This window comes from Macaca fascicularis, chromosome 1, assembly GCF_037993035.2.
Source record: "Macaca fascicularis isolate 582-1 chromosome 1, T2T-MFA8v1.1".
NCBI classification, from domain to species: Eukaryota; Metazoa; Chordata; class Mammalia; order Primates; family Cercopithecidae; genus Macaca; species Macaca fascicularis.
The window spans coordinates 201,990,883-202,007,528 of record NC_088375.1 but is presented as its reverse complement, the minus strand read 5'-3'; the positions used below and the strand labels follow the sequence as shown (position 1 = coordinate 202,007,528).

The window sequence follows — 16,646 nt, the reverse complement described above, 5'->3', positions numbered from 1 at the left end:
CTGTAGCCACACCTAGCATCATGCTGGACACAAAGCAGGTACTCAGTAAATGTTTACTGAAGGAACAACTCAAACATGCTTACTTGTGAAAATAAGACCAGAGTGGTTTGTGTGGGTCTAGGTGGCTACAGGTGCTCTCACTCTTCAAGACAAGAAGGCACATAGGCACCACTGTGCACCTGTTCCTCCAAGTACACCAGGCCAGAGGCAGAGTGAAGGTGAATGTGGATTTGTATGTGTTTATTCACTCTACACTATGTGAAAACTGGAGCCAGTTTTCTATAATATTTTTGGCAATTACATCTGTATCAGTTTCACAAATTACCACAAATTTGTGGCTTAAAACAAGACGATTTTATTGTCTTACAGTTCTGGAAGTCAGAAGTCCAAAACGGGTCTTATGGAGGCTAAAATCAAAGTGTCAGCAGGGCTGCATTCCTTCTGGAGGCTCTAGGGGAGAATTGGTTTTCATAACTTTTCCAGCTTCTTGGGCTGCACTCCTTGGCTGGTGGTCCCCTCTTCCATCTTCAAAGCCTGCAACACAGCATCTTTAAATCTCTCTTTGTTCTATCTTCATACATTATCTTCTCTCTTATAAGGACCCTTGTGATTACATCAGGCCCACTAGGATAATCATCCAGGATGATCTCTCCATTTTAAGATCCTTAATGTAATCATATCTGCAAAATCTCTTTACCATCCGAGGTAACCTTCACAGGTTCTGGGGATTAGGACCTGATATCTTTAGGTGGTCATTACTCAGCCTACCGCAGGATATCATATTTTGCTTTGTTGAGCAAGATGCTCAATACATGTTTGGTGAATTGCATCGTAACAGAAAGAAAAAGTACTGCCCCAGCAGAGAGCCCACAACCTGAGTACCCTGGAGCTGTAAGAGCTGAGCAATCATGGGCATAGCATAACCCAAAGCTCTCCCAACATACGGGGGAGGAGCTGAATCACTAAGCTCCCCAACACTCAGGGCATTGCTGTTTCTCTTTCCCTGGATACTGGTCACTCCTGCTCCAACCTCTTCCAGGTATCAAAATTTCTGTTCTTATATCTTGAAGAAATAACTTGCATGTGTTATTGTTATTAAACAATTTAAATCTTTTTTTTTTTTTTTTTTTTTTTCTAGAGACAGAGTCTAACTCTGTTGCCCAGGCTGGAGCGCAGTGGCGTGATCTCAGCTCACTGCAACCTCCACCTCCCAGGTTCAAGTGATTCTCCTGCCTCAGCCTCCCGAGTAGCTGGGACTACACGACTGGCTAATTTTTTGTATTTTTAGTAAAGACAGGGTTTTACCATGTTGGATGGGTTGGTCTTGAACTCCTGACCTCAGATGATCCGCCCACCTTGGCCTCCCAAAGTGCTGGGATTACAGGCATGAGCCACTGTGCCCTGCCTAGAATCTTTATTTCTATTTATTAATTGAGAAAAGGAACCAACTGTTTTAGTTAAACATGAACTTCAGAGTCAGAAAGATCTGGGTTCAACTTCTTCCCTGAGAAAACACCTAATGGCAGACGACTGGTGCAGAGAGTTGACTCAGACACCCTGGGGGCCCAGGAATGGGAGGTCATAGTGGTTTCCATGGAGGCTTTGGCAGTGGCGATGGGGCCTTGGGGTAGTAGTTGGGGTCAGGGTCTGGGCCATGGAGCTTGCAGAGGCAAGGGTGAAGACAAGGAATGGATGCCTGTCACCAAGTTGGGCTACCTGGTCAGGGACATGAAGATCAAGTCCCTGGAGGAGATCTAGCTCTTCTCCCTGCCCATCGAGGAGTCTGAGATCATTGACATTTTCCTGGGGGCATCTTTCAAGGATGAGGTTTTGAAGACCACGCCTGTGTAAAAACAGACCTGCACTGACCAGCACACCAGGCTCAAGGTGTGTGTTGCCAATGGGAACTACAGTGGCCACATTGGTCTGGGTGTTAAGTGCTCTGAGGAGGTAGCCACTGCCATCCGAGGGGCCATGACCCTGGTCAGGCTCTCCATTGTCCCTGTGCAGAGAAGCCACTGGGGGAATAAGATCAGTTAGCCCCCACACCATCCCTTGCAAGGCTGCCGTGGCTCTGTGCTGGTGCGCCTTATCCCTGCTCCACTGAGGCAATGGCGTCACCTTGGTCTCTGTGCCCAAGATGCTGCTGATGGCTAGTATTGACCAGTGCTCCATCTCAGCCAGGTGTATTCCATCGTAACAGAAAGAAAAAGTACTGCCCCAGCAGAGAGCCCACAATATGAGCACCCTGGAGCTGTTAAGAGCTGAGAAATCGGCTGGACACGGTGGCTCATGCCTGTAATCCCAGCACTTTGGGAGGCCGAGGCGGGCAGATCACAAGGTCAGGAGGTTGAGACCAGCCTGGCCGACATAGTGAAACCCTGTCTCTACTAAAAATAAAACAAATTAGCTGGGTGTGGTGGCATGCGCCTGTAGTCCCAGCTACCTGGGAGGCAGAAGTTGCAGTGAGCCAAGATGGCGCCACTGCACTACAGCCTGGGCAACAGAGACTCCATCTCAAAAAAAAAAAAAAAAAAAAAAAAAGAGCTGAGAAATCATGGGCATAGCATAACCCAAAGCTGCACTGCCACCTGGGCAACTTCACCAAGGCCACCTTTGATGCCATCTCCAAGAATTATAGCTATCTGACCCCCAACCTCTGGAGAGACACCATATTCATCAAGTCTCCCTATCAGGAGTTCACTGACCATCTCATCAAGATCCAGACCAGAGTCTCTGTGCGGAGGACCCAGGTTCCAGCTATGTATACAAGATAGAGTTTTGTTTTGTTTTTTGAGACAGGGTTGCCCGGGCTGGAGTGCAGTGGCATGACCTCCAGGGCTCAAGCAATCCTCCTGCCTCAGCCACTCCCCAACCCTAGTAGCTGGGACTACAAGCATGCACCACCGTCCCCAGCTAATTTTTTGTGTGTTTTTTGTAGAGACAGGGTTTGCCATGGTATCCAGGCTGGTCTGGAATTCCTGGGCTCAAGTGATCCGTATGCCTCGGCCTCCCAAAGTGCTAAGATTACAGGTGTGAATCACTGCCCCTGGTCAACAGAGTTTTTACACAAGAAAAAATAAAATGAATTAAGCCTGCTTAAAAAAAAATCTGGATTCAAAGATCTTGGTTCTACCGCTTACTAGCTATAAATAGTAATTTTAACTCTGAGAAGCCTCAGATGATGTTTTTGTTTCATTTTTTTTTTTGACCTGGAAAATAGAGATAACAGAACCTCCATTATAAGGTGGGTGTGACAAATAAATAAGATCATGTATATCAAAGTGTAGTCTCCAGACCAGCTGCATTAACATCACCTGTGAAGTAGCCCCACTTCTGACATACTGAATCAGAAACCCTGGGCATGGGGCCCAGCAATCTGTGTTACAACACACCCTCCAGGAAATTCTGGTGTAGTTCAAGTTTGAAAACCACTGATATCTATGTAATACACCTAGTACCCAATTGGTACTCAACAAATGATTCTGTCACCACTATTGCTTACTACTGACAGTTCTAGCATATTCCCTCTGAGATGTTAAGTTGGTTATCTTTTCCCCCTCATGTCCTACAAACGCTGTCTGTCTTAATATTTGGGTTGTCTGCTAATGCAGTCTATCACCCACACAGCTGCCCTTTAATATAAGGTAGTCTTCTGGTCTTTCCTTGCGTACTTCCAGTAATAGGTAGCTCACTATTTATCTGGGCAGGGTAAACCCCCTGGTCAAGCCTGTTCATACAGGCATGCCAACTGCGTATGCACTGTAAAGACCTTCCCCTAAAGGCCTCTTCTCCAAGGTCCCTCAGCTGTGCTTAGGTCTCTCTTCAGCTTTAGGGTAGCTCCCCTGTACGTCTGAGCCTCAAATGAAGCTTGATCAGCCCTGAGGAGCAGGGGAGGTTTCCTTCTCAAATCTGGGACCGTGTTTCTACTTGCTTGCCTGGTGTTTTGGCAGCCACTTCACCCCGCTGACTCACTCTGGTTTGAGGTCACCCAAAACCCCCAAGCCTTCTTCTCAGGAACTGCAGGCACTTGCGTCGGCTGGGTCACTCCAGTCCTTGATGTGTGCAATTCATTTCTTAAAAATAACATTACTTTCAAATTATGAAAGACATACTTGATATAGTAAGTTAGGAAAACACAAAGGGGAAAAAAATCTCACTGGTAATGGTCATCCTAAAATTGACATCTGACTTTCAAAAAAAGGATCCTGTATTTTTGTATTCAAGAAAAAAAAAAACAAAACACCCACTTAGGCAATTTCCATTTCTGGGGCAAAGAAAAGAATCAGAGAAAATGAAACTAATGTACCATAGGAATCATTGTGAATTCCAGCATATGTGGACATCTCTTGTCTCATAATTCAAATGTACATCAATGCATAACAATGTAAACTCATCCCCCCAGAGACTACCATTGTTAATCTTTTGGATATAGCCTCCAGTCCTTTGCAGTTACCATCCTGTATTTTTAAACTTAACTCTAGGTCTAAATTTAACACTGAATTTGGAGATAGACAAACCTGGTTCAAATTCTGGCTTTTGTGCTTTTGAGTTATACCACTTTGGAAATTCATTTAACCTCTTGGAGCCTCAATTTCCTCATCTGTAAAAAGGGGCTGATAATATCTGCTTCCCAGGTTTGTTGTAAAGATGGAAATTAATGAGGGCCAGGTGAGGTGGCTCATGTCTGTAATCCCAGCACTTTGGGAGGCTGAGGTGAGAGGATCAGCTGAGGTCAGGAGTTCGAGACCAGCCTGGCCAACACGGTGAAACCCTGTCTCTACTAAAAATACAAAAATTAGCTGGGCATGGGTGCGCATGCCTGTAATCCCAGCTACTCGGGAGGCTGAGGCAGGAGAATCACTTGAACTTGGGAGGCAGAGGATGCATTGAGTGGAGGCCGTGCCACTGCACTCCAGCCTGGGTGACAGAGTGAGAGTTCATCTCAAAAAAAAAAAAAAAAAAAAAGAAAAAGGAAAAAGAAATTAATGAGAATAAAGCTTCTGGCACACAGTAAATGCCTGCAGAGTTTGTATTGGGGTTGCTACTATTAACTCTTCATCTGGCCAACTACTGCTCCCTTCTTCCTCCAAGGCAGATGCTGTCCTCCTTTGTATCTTTCCCTGCCTTGCTGCTCCCATACATCACACTCCCTCTCTGTCTTGCTGCTGTCCCATGTCTATCTTTGTGTTATAGCATCAGACACATGACACAGTGCCCCTCTACCCTCTAAGCTCCTCCAGGGCAGGACCATGTCCACCTTATTCATTTCTGTGGTCCCAGGGTCCAGCAGAAGGCATGACCCAGTGTGGCTCTCAGGTTAGAAGGGGCTGGATAAGAATTTGCGATGGAGGCCGGGTGTTGTGACTCGTGCCTGTAATCCCAGCACTTTAGGAGGCTGAAGTGGGTGGATCACCTGAGGTCAGGCATTTGAGACCAGCCTGGCCAACATAGCGAAACCCTACTTCTACTAAAAATACAAAAAAAAGAAAAAAAAGAAAAAAAAATTAGCTGGGCGTGGTGGTACGTGTCTGTAATTCCAGCTACTCAGGAGGCTGAGGCAGGAGAATCGCTTGAACCCACGAGGTGGAGGCTGCAGTGAGCCGAGATAATGCCACTGCACTCCAACCTGGGCAAGAGAGCCAGACTCCATCTCAAAAAACAAACAAAAAGAATGCGTTGAAGGAATGAATAAACTTAGAAGAGATTGAATGCATGAATGAGTCAGTAACAGCAGATATCATCCACCAGCAGAATCCTCTTTCTCCTAAGGATAGAATCCTCCACCTCCCAGACTCCATCTCAAAAAACAAACAAAAGGAACGTGTTGATGGGAGGCCGAGGTGGGCGAATCATGAGGTCAGATCGAGACCATTCTGGCCAACATGGTGAAACCCTGGCTCTACTAAAAATACAAAAATTAGCTGGACGTGGTGGCATATGCCTGTAATCCTAGCTACCTGGGAGGATGAGGCAGGAGAATCACTTGAACCAGGGAGTCAGAGGTTGCAGTGAGCCAGGATCGTGCCACTGCACTCCAGCCTAGTGACAGACAGCGACTCGGTCTCAAAAAAAAAATAAAAAAACAAAAAACTGTTGATTGAATGAATAAACTTAGAAGAGACTGAATGCATGAATGAGTCAGTAATAGCAGGTGTCATCCACCAGCAGAATCCTCTTTCTCCTAGAGACAGAATCCTCCACATCCCAAGGTGGGTCCTGCCACGTGTGGGATCAGGGCTTCTGCCTGGCACAGGCTGGGATGAGAGGCTCTGCCCCTCATAGCGAGAGCGTCGCTAGGGGCAGAGCCATCCTGGGTCAGGGGTGAAGGGAGGGGGCAGGGTGGGGCTGGAGTGGTGGGAAACTTGTAGCAAAGGTGGGGGGCGCCCTTGCCTAACTAGGCGGGGCTGGAACCCGAGTACTGATGCAACCAAGATCGTTTCCTACTGCAGCCACACTCCGGCTCCCACAGTCTGTCACCCCATCAGTGATGACTGAGGCGTGACCTCCAGGAGGGCCTGGCCTACAGAGCAGAGAAACAGAGGCCTTAGGGATAAAGGGTGGCAGCCTGGCTGGCCGGCCTATGAATCCAGGTCCAAGCTCAGCGGGTACTTCCTGCCGCCAGGTCCAGCACCAGCCAGTTCACCTGCTGTGCAACTTTAGCTAAGACATGTCTCCTCCCCGCTGCCTCAGTTTCCCCATCCTGGGGGACTCTTTCTGCTTTGGCATCATTAGAAGTCTTACCTATTTGCCAGACATCTTCAAAAATTTTTCTGATAGCAAAACAAAAACCAAAACCTGATACTCAATACCGTTTTTGAGTCCACTGAGCAGCCGCTTAAGAGAAGCAGACAGCTCAGAGTCAGGCTGAAAAGCTGTGTCACCCTAAGTTACTTCCCTGTCTTCAGTTTCCTTTTCTGTAAAATGGCCATTGATAATGACTATTTCCATCCCCACAAAACAGCTGTGAGGATTAAGTGAGCTGTTGGATGTAAACTGCTTTGCAGGGGTTGGGAGCATTACTCTTACTCTGAGAGAGGCGGTAGCTCCAGGCCCAACCTTACTGAGGCTAGTCCCCGACACGCCCTCAGCTTGTGGCAGCAGCAGAGATGGTAGGGCCTCCTGGGACATTCCTGAGCCTGGTGTGGCCACAGCTGAAGAAGCAAGTCTGCATGTACTCTGTGGTGAGAGCCTGGCTGGTCTCAGGGCTTGCAGGGAAGGGAGTTTTTAGAGAAGGAAATGGTTGTGGTGAGACAGAATGATGGAGCAACTTCTTGGGGATCTGGGTGGAAAGCCCCCACTCCTGGTGTGTTCTCATGGTGGGATGTGGAACAGATAATGCAGCCCTGCACCAACCTCAATCACCATCAGAAAGTACCTGGTGTTCACCGACTGCTGGGCTAGAGCAGAAACAGGTTTTAACGTGAAACCTCAGACCACTTGCCATTTCTAGACCTCAGAACCTCCCTCCCTGCAAGCAATTACTAGGGTCATCTGGAGGCTGGTCCCACCAGCCAAGTCTCTATTCCACTACTGTAAGGGATGGGCCAGGAAAACAGCCTTTGGAGTTAGCTCCTGATTTGCTGGTGACATGGGATGTCCTTTCCCCTCTTTGGACCTTGGTACTGGATGTGATGAAGTTGTATCTGGTTTGGCAGTGGCATAACCTTGAAACCAAGATACTGTGGCCATGCCAAGTATTTTGTAAACTCTGGGCTGTTGGACAGTAGAAAGGCCAAGTGCTGCGGAGGAATGAAGAAAACACCCAGGACAATTGAGGGCTTGATCACTTTTCACTGAGCAGCTTGAAGGAGACCCAACCTTCTGTGTTTCCACTTCCTCATCAGCAGAATGGGGACATTTTTTTTTTTCGTGGTGGTTGTTTGTTTGAGACAAGGTCTCGCTCTGTCATCCAGGCTGAAGTACAGTGGCACGATCATAGCTCACTATAGCCTCCATCTCCCGGGCTCAAGCGATCCTCCAACCTGTGCTTCCTGAGTAGCTGGGACCACATGCATGCGCCACCACGTCTGGCAATTTTTGTTTTTGTAGAGATGGAGTTTTGCCCTATTGACCAGGCTGGTCTTGAACTCCTGGACTCAAGTGATCTGCCCACCTCAGCCTCCCAAAGTGCTGGGATTAACAGGCATGAGCCACTGTGCTTGGCTGGGACATTCCTCTTTAGGTCTCTCCTTCTTTCTCTGTAGAACAGGAAGAATGTGAGCTTCCAGGGTCCTGGGCCCTGTGATTCTGCTTCTCAGCTGTGACCTTGGGCAAGTCACTTCACCTTCACCTCTCTGCATCTTGGTTTCTCCATCTGTCCAATGGGTATTTTCCCCCGCCCCACTCTCAGAGTTGCTGAGGTGAAATGGGGTCATGAGCACTAAGGTGTTTTGAACAGGAAAAGTGAAAAGAGATTCTGCAGGGCAGCTCCTTTGAAGCCCCAACCTCCTTGCCCTCACCTGTCCTCCCAAGAAGGTATAAAGCCTTTTGTGGAGTTCCACCTAAAACAGAGACCCCTGGTTAGCTCCTTCCTCAAGCCCTGCTGGGTTATCTGACAGGCCCATAGCCTAACCTGGCTGGTGTGGTGACTGGCTGCTTCTCTCTAGCTGGCACAACCCTGGAGTCCAGGCTAGGACAGAAGAGGCCTGGGTCTCTGCCCAGTGGCTTCTGCAGCAAAGGGTTTTCTAGTCAGATAGAATGGGGTTTGAGCCCCAGCTATGCCACTTTTTAGCTGTAGTTTTAGCCATTTCACAATTTGATGGTGTCAGTTCGACTGCACCATGGGATACCCAGATAACTTTGGACTTGGACTGGAACTAAACCACTCTCCTGGGTCTCTAGCTTGCAGACTCACTCTGCAGATCTTGGGACTTGCTGGCCTAGCGTGATATATATAGAGCCTATTGGCTCTGTTTCCCTGACTGGTAGAGAGGCCTTGGGCAATTTGCTGCTCCTTCTGAGTCTCTGTTTTGAAATCTGTAAAAAATATAATAATTTCTAGCACAAGGACCACTTCCCTGCTTTAGAATTCCCATTATTGGCCGGGTGCGGTGGCTCATGCCTGTAATCCCAGCACTTTGGGAGGCTGAGGCGGGCAGATCACAAGGTCAGGAGTTCAAGACCAGCCTGACTAACATGGTGAAACCCCATTTCTACTAAAAATACAAAAATTAGCTGGGTGTGGTAGTACCCGCATGTAATCCCAGCTACTCAGGAGGCTGAGGCAGAAGAATCGCTTGAACCTGGGAGGCAGAGATTGCAGTGAGCCGAGATTAGACCACTGCACTCCAGCCTGGGCAACAGAGCGAGACTTTTTTTTTTTTTTTTTTTTTTTTTTTTTTTAAGAATAATTACCATTATTTACCGAAAAGAACTCTAAATCTTCTTTGCAAGTATTTCAAGGCCATGCTCTGCTCTGCCCTGGCCCACGTTGCCAAAACTGATTTTGTCCATCACTGACTAGACACTCTCACTGGACACCATTCCCTTTCCAGCCTCCATGACTTTGTACAAGCTGTTCCCTCCCTTGAAATACACATACTCTTTCGTCTACCTGGTAAACTTTCACATGTCCTCAGGACGCATCTCCAATGTGTGTTCTTTTCAAGGCTTTCCCTGACTCCCCTAGGAGTTGTCTGTGCCCTCACAATGCCTGGCACATCCTTTGGCTATTGCATTATCCATGTCACATTGGGGCTTGGGGTCTGTATGTCTGCCTCCCTCCAAACTGTGACCCCTTGGAAGGCCTGGGTCCAAATCACTCATCTCTATATAAAACAATAGAGTGGTAGTTTCCCCTTCCTCGTGTTCTTTCAACATTTTTCAGTTTCTGGAGCACTTTTAAGATCCTTGATCTCACTGAAACTCACTGCAACTCTGGGAAGGAGACAGAGCCAAGATTAAAGCCCCCAGGCCTTCCTGGCCAGGGCTTTTTCAGAAAGGAGATGTCCAGTGGGGAGTGGGGGTTACTTCTTTGGTATCTAAGGTTTCCAGTTCAGCAGGAGGTTGGGACCTGCAGGTTGGCGGACGGTGCAAGGGCAGATGGAGGCGACAGGAAAGAGTCAGGTCTAGGGTAGGTAGGAAAGGGCTGGATCTGATTTCAGATGTGTATCTCTCTGTGGGGCCTTAGGCAGCACTCATTTCTTCTTTTCCTTTTCTTCTCTCTTCCTCCTCTTTCTTCTTCTTCCCTTCCTGCCTCCCTTCCTTCTTCCTTCTACTCTTCATTTCTTCCTCCTTTTCCTTCTTTTTTTTTTGGGACAGGGTCTTGCTCTGTCACCCGGGCTGGAGAGCAGTGGCGCGATCTTGGCTCACTGCAACTTCTGTGTCCCAGGTTCAAGCGATTCTCCTGCCTCAGCCTCCCAAGTAGCTGGGATTACAGGCGTGCACCCCCACACCTGGCTAATTTTTGTATTTTTAGTAGAGATGGCATTTCACCATGTTGGCCAGGCTGGTCTCAAACTCCTGACCTCAAGTGATCCACCCACCTTGGCCCCCCAAAGTGCTGGGATTACAGGTGTGAACCACCGCAGCCGGCCTTCTTTTTTATTTTTTTGAGGCAGGGTCTTGCTCTGTCACCCAGGCTGGAGTGCAGTGGCACAATCTCGGCTCATTGCAACCTTGACTTTCAGGGCTCAAGCAATCCTCCCACCTCAGCCTCTCAAGTAGCTAGGACTACAGGTATATGCCACCACACCTGGCTGATTTTTTACTTTTTTGTAGAGATAAGGTCCCACTATGCTGCCCAGGCTGGTCTTGATCTCTTGGGCTCAAGCAATCCTCCTGCCCTGGCCTCTCAAAGTGCTGAGATTACAAGCGTGAGCCACCGTGCCCAGCCTGCAATTTTCATTTCTTTTTTTTTTTTTTTTTGAGACGGAGTCTTGCTCTGCCGCCCAGGCTGGAGTGCAGTGGCCGGATCTCAGCTCACTGCAAGCTCCGCCTCCTGGGTTCACGCCATTCTCCTGCCTCAGCCTCCCGAGTAGTTGGGACTACAGGCGCCCGCCACCGCGCCTGGCTAGTTTTTTGTATTTTTTAGTAGAGACGGGGTTTCACCGTGTTAGCCAGGATGGTCTTGATCTCCCGACCTCGTGATCCGCCCGTCTCGGCCTCCCAAAGTGCTGGGATTACAGGCTTGAGCCACCGCGCCCGGCCTGCAATTTTCATTTCTATCTTCCATCTCTTGAATTGTTTTTAGCTCCATAAAAGGCAGCTCTGAGGGTCAAAGTGGAATGTATAAGATAATCAAAGTGTGAGTGCTCTGGGAATGAAAGGGACTGAAGAAACTATAGACATGGCAAATACATGACCCTAAATATATTCAAACACTTCAACTGCTCCCAGCTTGCTGACGAGTGATCTGTTATTGTTAGAACCCCCTCCCAGGTCCTCTAAAAACTCGTCACCAGAACCCAAGTCTTTTCCTTAAGGGCTTAGAGGCCCTCCCAGTACCACAAAAGCTCTTGAATGGGATCAAGACCCTCTTAGGGCCCAAAGATACCCCCTCCTACTTCAGGGCTTCAGGATGCAGTGTTGAAGGGCTTGGAGCTTCCTATAGCTTACAGGTCTCTGATGGTGGCACCCACATCCCTTAGAGAGATTAGAGGGGCCTGCACTGCTTGGCTGGAATGGGGCTCATGCTCCATTTCATCCAAAAGCAGTTCTGTTTGCAATCTCAAGTGCAGAAATACCATAATTTGCTCTGAATGTCTGCTGTGAGCTCTGGGGACCCTGGGCACCCTCCGGATCAGAACAGGGTTGCTCTCAAGTCAAACATATCTCTCAGGCCACTATGGTATTCCTCCAGGAAGTTGTTTTCCAGGAAAGTCCCTGGGAAACAACTGGGAACATGTGTCTGTCATTCAGGGGTAGCCTGGCTCAGGGCAAGGCTGGGAAAGACAGCAACAATTTTCCTCCATGATCTCACCAGGTTATCCTAGAGCCCAGAGATGTGTGTTCTCATCCTAGTTCTGACCTTGTTGTAACCACGGATGAATCACTTAGACTTCCCAGGTCTGTATGCCTCTGACTAGGGAGAGTGGGCCCTATCTCACAGAGGATCCAGCAATATTAAAGATATGAAAATTCCTTGCTGTTGACATTTGAATAATGGGAGAAAAATACCAGTGGGAGGGAACTGCAAATTAGTGGGCCTTGAGTCAGACAGATCAGAGTTTTGGCCTCAGACCTCCCTTACACTGGCCAGATGCCCTGAAACAAGTCATCTCGTACTTGGTAACACTCTTTCTGTGCTGCTTCAGGAAGCCGGTCCTCTAGAACCTCATGTTCAAACTGCAACTCAGGGATACCTTCCCTGTCTGTGCAGGGAGGTCAGCTTATTGGTATGATCACATCTTTAGCATTTGTCTTCCCAGCCAGACTGAGGGCTCCCAGCAAGAATTTTGTCTGACCTGTCCTCCAGAGGCCAACATGGGGCCTGGCCCATAGGTGCTCCCTGTTTCTGTATCACCTGCAAGTTCTTTCAGTCTCGACTGCCTCGCTAGGCTGCTGGAGAAACCCAGAAGGTAGACGATGAGACCCACAAATATGAGGCATATGGAATGCATGGGCTACCCTGTGAAGAACTTTACCTGAGGTTGGAAGGGGGCAGAGTGTCCTGAACAGGAAGGCACAGGGTGGCCTTTGGCCTCCAGGAAAGGGAGGAAGTATGAGACACGGGGAAATGCAAACAGCAGGAGGAACAGTGTTACCAAGCTGGGACTCCAGAGGCTCAAGGCCCTCCCCAGTGCCTGTGAAGCCTGTGTGTGGGCTCTGCTCCTTGTAGCCTTGTAGCCTTGAGCTGTGGCTCAGGAACTTGGTACTCAATCCAGTCCCTGCTGCCTCCCACCTGCCCTGTAGCCCCATCTCCTTGCACTCACACCCTCTCCCTACCATCTGCAACACGGAGCTCACCCTTTCCTCAACGCACCTGGTCTTTTCTGTCTCCAGACCATTGTGCAGGTTGTTCCCTCAATAGGAATGCACATCTCCTTCTCTACCTGGAAGATGCAGTAGCTCCATGTCCTTCCTATAGGGAAGCCATCCAGGACATTGCAGGCAGTCAGCTGCTCTCCCCATGGAGCCCTGCAGCTCCTTGGGCATCCTTCTCGCTACGCAGTGCAGTACTTCCTTCTCTGTATGCAGTGCAGCATTTCCTTCTCTCTATGCAGTGCAGCACTTACCACACTGGGTTGATGGCTCGTTTTCCTGTCTGTCTCGCTCCACCCGCCCCCTACCCCCAACTCCTATCACCCCCTGACAACCAACTGGGAGCTACTTGAAGGCAGGGATCAGCTCAGCTCCTCTCTGTGGCCCCAGTGCCCAGCAGGGTTTGGGACCAAGGAGAGATCCTAAATAACCTGGGGCCTGTGTTCTATGCAGGAGGGACTACTTTGTGGTATCCCAAATGTCCAGCCTCTCATAGATGATATGAGGGAGGAAGGTCACGGACAGGAGCAATCTTATTCAACTGCCTTCCAGGAAACTGAGGCCAATGAAGGGGTAGGGATTTGCCCAAGGTCCCGCAGCACATCAGCCATGAAGTTGGGCCTGGAACTCAGGGGTCCTGGTGCTTGGTCCCCAGCTCTGGCTGCAGCAGCCTTGAACAGTGTCCAGGCATTGAGCCAGGGTGTCTGGAGGCCCCAGGGGCCCACCTATGCAGCTGCTCACTCCACTCTGGCTCAGCCCCTCTGACCTGGCTCTCAGCCAAAGGCAGCACGAGGCTCTGGCTGCCCCTGCCAAAGGTCATGACATCAGCAATTTGAGGAGGTGGCCAGGCCACTTCCCTATGGGCAGCTCAGACACAGCAAGACCTGGAGTAGCGTCTCTATTGGACTGTGGGCTCTGAGGCTGGTCTCCCAGGTGGACAGTGTCCTTGCCAACCTGATTAGAATCTGGTTAAACCCGAGGTAACAATCTGCAGCCCACAGAGCAAAACACAGTATGGAATATGAGTTCGACAAATGTTCATTAGCATATCATTATTACTGTGACGATGATGAGATCCTACCCAGCACAGTAACTAAAAGCACAGGCCCTGAAGTGCGCCAGTCAGAGTGCAGTCAGGCCCGCCATTTACCAAGTTATGCAAGTTATTTAATTTTTTTATGCCTCAGTTTTTGAACCTTAATGGGAGAATAATAGTATCTGTCTCATAGGGCCCTAGGAGAATGAAATCATTTAAAATGCGTAAGGTGGCTGGGCATGGTGGCTCATGCCTGTAATCCCAGCACTTTGGGAGGCCAAGGTGAGTGGACTGCTTGAGGCCAGGAGTTCGAGACCAGCCTGGCCAACATGGTGAAACCCCATCTTTACTAAAAATATAAAAATTAGCTGGGCATGGTGGTGTGCGCCTACAGTCTCAGTTACTTGGGAGGCTGAGGCATGAGAATCACTTGAACCCAGGAGGTGCAGGTTGCAGTGAGTGGAGATTATGCCACCGCACTCCAGCCTGGGCAACACAGTAAGGCTCTATGTCAAAAAAATAAAATAAAATAAATGCATAAGGTAATTAGAATGGGGCCTGCAGAGAGTAATCAGAGTTAAGTGTTAACTGTTGTTAATACTATTAAGTGGCCAAAATCCTTGGGCTAACAGAACACCCCTGGCCTCTCTCTCCTACTCCACATTAAAACACAAACTGACTACATCATCCCTTCCCTGCTTGAAAAGCTTCAATAACGGGCTCTAAAATGTGTCCAAACCCTTCGCATGACAGTAAGGTCTGCTCTTCCTTGTCCTCTGCCTGCTTCCCTAGCTGCTTCTCCCACCCACTTCCATTCTTCCCAAGTTCCTTCAGCCATACGCATACTGACCCTGGAACCTGCTGTGCTTTTTCATGCTTCCATGCCTCGTACAAGCTCTAGTGTCTTTCTTTCACCACCTAGCAGATTCCTGCTCAATTTCCTGTGTGCCCAAAGTAGTTGATCTCTCCTGTGTCCCCTTCATGCTCCAGATATCCTTTCATCCCAGCACACATCACCCAGTATTACAATGGACTGTTTACATGTGAGTTTCTCTCTGGACTGTGAATGCTTCCAGGGTTGGATTGTACCCTTTGCTTCCTGAATTCTTTTTGCCTGACTCGATGCCAGCAGGCCTGTGGCAGAACCTCAATATTTGTGGAAGAAGTGAGACTCCTAACTACCCATCCCTGCATCAGAGATGCAGCCCTGATCAGTCGGTGCTAGGCATGGCAGGGTGGAGACTGGGACCTACTCTTTGTCTTTGAAGGAGCCCCAGTCCCCTGGAGAAGATGAGTCCATGTATTTACAAATAAAAGAGTGCAGAGGCTGCATGAATGGAGTGTGGGCCAATCACATTTCCAGGAGACAAATTAGAGGTTGCCAGGTGGGTGTGGAGAGGAAGGAGACATAGGAGGAGAAACAGGGAGGTACTGATTTCATGGAACTCTAGGTGGTTGTTTTGCGTGAACGTAAAATTAAGAGAAACATGAAGCCAGACAGGCCTTGTGTGGCAAGATGATGAGCCTAGACTTTAGCATGCAGGCAAAACTCTTCCCCGGTCCCTAATTCTAGGAACTCTTGGCCCAGGGAGGGGTTTCTAGGGCATTTCTTTGTTTCCTACAGCAGCAATGCAAGCTGAGGTATGAACCTAGAAGGGAAAGGCAGCCCAATTTATAAAACACATTTAATTTGACACAGCTTATCTGATTCTCACAAAACTCTGCCCTCAGTGGCTGCCTGGCAAACTCCTACTAACCCTTCAAGGTGTGGCTCAGATGTTCCCTACTTTGAGGCCTTCCCAGATCCACTTAAGCTAAGTTGATCGCTTCCTGATCTGTTTTCCACTGCTCTCCACAAGTCTCTCCGATTTTATACCCATCTCCTCTGCTAGACTGAGAGGTCCTTGGGGGCAGGCAATGTCTCATTCATCTTTGTTTCTTGGTCTCCCAGGCCCAGCAAAGATAAGGCAAGAGTAAATCTGTTGAATTAATAAATGTGGTATTACTGTGTCTATTTTGCAAATAGAGAAACTGAGGCTCAAAGAGTGTGAGTGATACATTCAAGGCCACCTAAGTGAGGAGCAGAACCAGGACCTAGACCTGGTCTGAAGAATCCATCTGGTGAGGAGGGAAGGCACAAGGTTTCACATAGTTAAGGTCAGAGTTTGGCAAACTTTCAAAGGAACTGTGCTTTGGTTCTGATCCCTGCTGCCCTGAAATCAGCACAGCTGAGGGAAGAACTTCACATTCTGCACTACCTCTGTGATGACCTGAGGTCAGGCCACTTCCTTCACTAATGCAAACTTCCCAGGTGACCACTGTCTACTTTACTCACCAGCTTCATAGCTCTAGGCACAAGCTTCTCAGCCAGACAGGCTGGGTCCCAGTCTCAACCTCAACACTTGCTATGTGACCCCTGGGTTTCAGTTTCTCATCTGTAAAATGGGGATAATGATGATACCAAACTTGCAGGTCACTGTAAGGGTTAATTGAGATAATGCATAAGGAGAATTTTTTTTTTTGAGATGGAGTTTTGCTTTATCGCCCAGGCTGGAGTGCAGTGGCACAATCTTGGCTCACTGCAACCTCTGCCTCCCAGGTTCAGGCAATTCCCCCACCTCAGTCTCCTGAGTAGCTGGGACTAAAGGAGTACACCACCATGCCTGGCTAATTTTTGTATTTTTGT

General features: G+C 48.6%; 1 long non-coding RNA gene across 2 annotated transcripts; it reads right to left on the bottom strand.

The window, feature by feature from the left end:
- Positions 1-331: 331 nt before the first annotated feature.
- LOC141408429 (uncharacterized) lies at positions 332-13,132 on the bottom strand. Of its 2 annotated transcripts, none has more exons than XR_012423064.1 (2): positions 12,926-13,132; positions 332-534 (listed from the first exon to the last, which is right to left on the bottom strand). It is a non-coding gene; the product is annotated as an uncharacterized lncRNA (long non-coding RNA). The 2 variants fall into 2 exon arrangements; XR_012423065.1 differs by having other exon boundaries at positions 12,996-13,132.
- Between the last annotated feature and the right edge of the window lie 3,514 nt (positions 13,133-16,646).